The sequence below is a fragment of the Mustela nigripes genome, chromosome 1, assembly GCF_022355385.1.
Source record: "Mustela nigripes isolate SB6536 chromosome 1, MUSNIG.SB6536, whole genome shotgun sequence".
NCBI lineage: Eukaryota > Metazoa > Chordata > Mammalia > Carnivora > Mustelidae > Mustela > Mustela nigripes.
In genome coordinates, this window is record NC_081557.1 from 182,186,027 (window position 1) to 182,192,026 (window position 6,000).

The window sequence follows — 6,000 nt, forward strand, 5'->3', positions numbered from 1 at the left end:
GAAAGAGCCCAAATGCCCACTGACTGATGAATGGATAAAAAATATGTGGTATATATACACAATGGAATATTACTCAGACATCAAAAGAATGAAATACTACCACTTAGAAATGGTTGGAGTTAAAGTATATTATGCTAAGTGAAATAAACCAGTAGAGAAAGACAAATGCCATATGATTTCACTCATATGTGGAATTTAAAAAACAACAAATGAACACATGTGAAGGAACAAAAGAGAGGGAAGAAAACCATAAGAGACCCTTTACTACAGAGAACAAACTGAGGGCTGCTGGAGGGGAGGTAGACTGAGGATGGGCTAAATGGGTATTTAGGAGGGTGCTTGTTATGATGAATACTGGGTGTCATATTTAAGTGATGAATCCCTAAATTCTCCTGAAAGTAATATTATACAATATCTTAACTAGAATTTAAATAAAAATTTGAAACAAAAGTAAAAAGTAAATAAAAACTAATGCAATTAAAAAACGGTCAGGGAGCCTGAATATATATTTTCCAAAAACCTATGGGTGCCCAAAAGACACAGACACATTAAAAATGCTCAACATCACTAGATAAATACAAATAAAAATCTCAATGAGATAACTTCAAACTAGTCAGAATGGCTGATATCAAAAAGACAAGAAATAACTGGTGTTGGTGAGCATCTAGAGAAAATAAAATGGTTGTGCACTGTTTGTGGAATTGTATATTGGTGTGGATACTATAAAAAACAATATAGTTTACTGAAAATATGAAAAATAGAAGTACTATATAACACAGTAATTCCACTTCTGGCTATTTTCTTGAAGAAAACAAAAACACTAATCCAAAGAAATATATGCACCCATTTATTGCAGCATTATTTAAAATAGCCAAGTTATTAGGGTAACCTATGTGCCTATTGATAGATGAATGAATAAAGAGGAGGTAACATATATACCCAATGGTATATTAATCAGCCTTAAAACAAAAGGAAACCTTACCATCCATGACAACATGGATAGACCTAGCAGGTATTACATTAAATGAAAAGTTGGACAGAAAAAGATAAATACCATAATATTTCACTTGTATGTGGAGTCTAAAAACAAAACAAATAACAAACAATAAGTAGAAAAAGAGAAATACATTAACAAATTTAGAGGAAAAAAAAAAAACTAGTGGTTGCCAGAATAGGGGGATAGATGAAATAGATGAAGGGGATGGGAGAATATGGAGAAAGGGGAACCCTCTTACACTGTTGGTGGGAATGCAAGTTGGTGCAGCCACTTTGGAGAACAGTGTGGAGATTCCTCATGAAATTAAAAATAGAGCTTCCCTATGACCCTGCAATGGCACTACTGGGTATTTACCCAAAAAATACAGATGTAGTGAAAAGAAGGGCCATCTGTACCCCAATGTTTATAGCAGCAATGGCCACAGTCGCCAAACTGTAGAAAGAACCAAGATGCCCTTCAACGGATGAATGGATAAGGAAGATGTGGTCCCTATACACTATGGAATATTATGACTCCATCAGAAAGGATGAATACCCAACTTTTGTAACAACATGGACGGGACTGGAAGAGATTATGCTGAGTGAAATAAGTCAAGCAGAGAGAGTCAATTATCATATGGTTTCACTTATTTGCGGAGCATAACAAATAACATGGAGGACATGTGGAGATGGAGAGGAGAAGGGAGTTGAGGGAAATTGGAAGGGGAGGTGAATCATGAGAGACTATGGACTCTGAAAAACAATCTGAGGGGTTTGAAGTGGTGGGGGAGTGGGAGGTTCGGTAGGTGGTGAGTATTATAGAGAGCACGGATTGCATGGAGCACTGGGTGTGGTGAAAAACAATGAATACTGTTTTTTCTGAAAATAAATAAATTAATTTAAATAAATAAACAAACAAACAAATAAATAAATAAACAAAAAGAAAAAAAAATCCTAACAAAGCTAGTATAATGGGAATGTACCTCAACAAAATAAAGGCCATATATGACAAGTCCATAACTAGCATCACATACATTGGTGAAAAGCTGATAGTTTTAATCCCAAAGAACAAGACAAGGGTGCCCACTCTTGCCATTTCTATCCAACATACAAGTCCTAGCCAGAGAAACTGGGGAAGAAAATGAAAAAAAAAAAAAAGGCATCCAAATTAGAAAAGAAGTAAAAGTGTCAGTATTTGCAAATGACCTATACAGAAAACCCTAATGACTGTCAGAAAATTTGCTGGAACTAATAAATGAATTCAGTGTAGTCACAGGATACAAAAGCAATACACAAAAATACTTGCATATTTATACATTAACAAACATTCAAAAAATTAAGAAAACATTCCCATTTATAATAGAAGAAAAATATGTAGGAATAAATTTATCCCCAAAAAAGGAAAAATGTGTATATTGAAAATTACAAAACATTCATAAAATAAAGACAGATAAATATTCTGTGCTTATGGATTAAAAGAATTATTGTTCACAGACTTGTACCCCAGAAATAAATAATACATTAAAAAATAAAACACTAAAAAAAGTCAATGCCAAGTGAAATAAACCAGAAGAGAAAGACAAATGCCACAAGATTTCACCCATATGTGGATTTTAAAAAACAACAGAAAAGCATTACACAGATACAATGCAATCCCTATCAAAATACCAATACTAATTGCCTTTTTCACACAATTGGAACAAACTATCCTAAAATTTGAATTGAACCACTGAAGACTCCAAAGAGCCAAAACAATCCTGAGAAAGAGTAAAGTTGTTGACATCACACTGATTTAAAACTCTACTTCAACTATAGTAATGAAAATATTACAGTACTGTCTATAAAAATAGACAAAATAGATCAAAGGAACAGAATAGAGAGCCCCAAAATACATCCAGGCATATATGGTCAATTTCTAGCAAAGGAGCCAAGAATATACAATGGAAATAATGACAGTCTCTTTAATAATGGTGTTTTGACAGTTGGATAGCTACATAAAATGGAACAAAATTTGACTTCTATTTTATGCCATACACAGCAATTAGCTCAAGATGGATCAAAGACTTGAATATAAGACCTGAAACCATAAAACTCTTAGAAGAAAACTTCAGTGTTAAGCTTTCTAACCTAGATCTGGGAGATCATTTTTGAATCCAACAGCAAAAGTAAAAGTAACAAAAGTTAAAATAAAAAAGTGGGTCCACATAAAATTAAAAAGCTTCTGCATAGTATGAAGTTTCCTTAAAAAGTTAAAAATAGAACTAGCCTACAATCCAGCAATTGCACCACTAGGTATTTATTGAAAGAATACAAAAATACTGCTTTGAAAGGGTCCATGTACCCCAATGTTTATAGCAGCATTATTTATAATAGCCAAATCATGGAAGCAGCCCATGTCCATCAAATGAGGAATGGATAAAAATGTAGTATATACTTGATGGAATATTATTCAGATACACACACACACACACACACACATATATATACATTGAAATATTACTCAGCCATGAAAAAGTATTTGCAGCAACATGATAGAGCTGGAGAGTATTATTCTAAATGAAATAAGTCAGAGAAAGACAAAAACTATATGATTTCACTCATATGTGGAATTCAAGAAATAAAAGGAATGTGGGGGGTAGTAAATCATAAAACAGACTCTTAACTATAGAGAACATATAGAGCTAACAGAGGGGTGCTGGGATGGGTTAAATGGATGATAGGCATTAAGGAGGGCACATGCCTGACAGAGAAAGATAAATACCATATGATTTCACTTACATGTGAAATCTAAAAAAACAAGCTACAATAACAAAAAGAGAAATAGCCTCACAAGTCTAAAGAACAAACTAGTGGTTGCCAGATGGGGAAGATTTGATGGGATAGGCAAAATGGAAAGGAGGCAAAATAGATGAAAATAATTAAGAGATAAAAACTCCCATTTCTAAAATAAATCACAGTGATAAAATACAACATAGCAAATATAGTGCATAATATTTTAATTATTTTGAATGTTGACAGACAATAAGTACACTTACCATAGTAAGCCCTATGTAATGTATAGAATTGTGAAATCACTATATTATACATCTGAAAGTAATACATGTTAGTTATAATTCAATAAACTAATTCTGTACTATATGTTGGGTAACTAAACATAATATAAATAAATAAATAAAAGCAAAATAGTTAAGAAGCTTAAAAAAAGTTCCCTAGTTATTGACTTTTATTCTTTCGTATAAATTTTAAAGTAATGTTTATATGTTTCAAGTAATGCCTCTTCGAGAAGAGAACTTATAACTTTAAAATACTCAGTCTTTCTGAATCCAGACAATCTGAGGGGTTTGAAGTGGCGGGGGGGTGGTAGGTTGGGGTACCAGGTGGTGGGTATTATAGAGGGCACGGATTGCATGGAGCACTGGGTGTGGTGAAAAAATAATGAATACTGTTATGCTGAAAAGAAATTTAATTAAAAAAATAAATGGGATAAAATCTAAAAAAAAAAAAAAAGGAGAATAAAACAAAGCTTCTATGGAGAAACATTGCATTGCCCAAAATCTCTATAATTTTTCAATCAAAATATTTATTTAAAAATTGATTTATTAAAGACTATCAGACATACGAACAAAAGCACCAAAAGAAAATAGAACAGAGGATAGAAATAGGTAGAAATAGATCAAGTTACTCATTCGATGAGACTTTTCTTAGGCACTGATGTTATGGGCAGTGTTAGGTACCAAGGCAATTATAAAGATTAATTGTTTCCCATGATGGCTGCACCAATCTACATTCTCACCAACAGTGTACTGTACTGAATGTTGGAAATTTGCTAAGAGAGTAGATTTCAGATGCTGCCATCACACAAATCCACAAGGTAACTGTGTGAAAAGAAGCTATGTCAGCTTCATTATAGTGACCATTTTATTATGTGTGTGCGTGTGTTTTATTTTAAAAATTAAAGCATGTGATTTTTAAAAATGAATTTGAAAAAAAATAGTCTTGATTCACAAACATTATATATTTCTCCACTTATGTAAGTAATCTTAACAATTCTTTATAAAATCATAATTTTCCCAACATAGGTCTTATACTTTATCAGACTCATTCCTAGCTACTTGATTTTTTAGGATTGTAAATTATCTCTATTTAATTTCTTTTTGTTTCATTTTGTAAAATAAACTAATTTGGCAAAAAATAAAAATGTATAAATAAGACAAACATGTAAAAAAATTGTAGAAAAATCCAGCCAGCCAAAAGATAAATTTAAAAAAGAGATCAGAAATTAAGAAGTTATGATAAAAGACTGATGGTGAAAAAAAAAAAAAAGACTGATGGTGAGCATTTGACCAACTGAAATACAGGACTAAGAGTACACTAGAGTAACAATTATGGAGATAGGACAGAATGTTCCATGTTATAAATTTTGATAGGGTAAGCATAATAATGTAATATGAATCAGATGGATGAGCTAGGAATTAGAAGGAAATATAAGTGCACTACTTTCTTCAACTTTTATAACAGGACCAATTAGAGTTGAGTATATTTTTAAAATGCCCAAGCCTCTAAGATTTCTACTAATCATTTTCCCTTAAAAAATATTTATCATAGTTTCTGACCGTGATTGTGCTTACTATATAAAGTTCATCAATTCCTTATGTCCTATTTAGTACAAATAAAATAAAATTTAACAACTTTTAGTGAAAATAACAAAAATTATAATTTCTTTCTTACATACTATGTATATTTATATAAGTTCTTTGCAGATGTCTAAAATGATAATCACTGAATATTACAAATAAGCGTTTTAAGTTAGTTCGGGAATTGTTATTTTACTTTCATCTCTATACTTTTCTGTATTGCCTGTTTGTAATCTTTTTTCTGTATTCATTTGTAAAATCATTTTTCTAAAATAACAGTCATGGAGGAGGAGTCAAGATGGCGGAGAAGTAGCAGGCTGAGACTACTTCAGCTAGCCAGAGATCAGCTAGATAGCTTATCTAAAGATTGCAAACACCTGAAAATCCATCG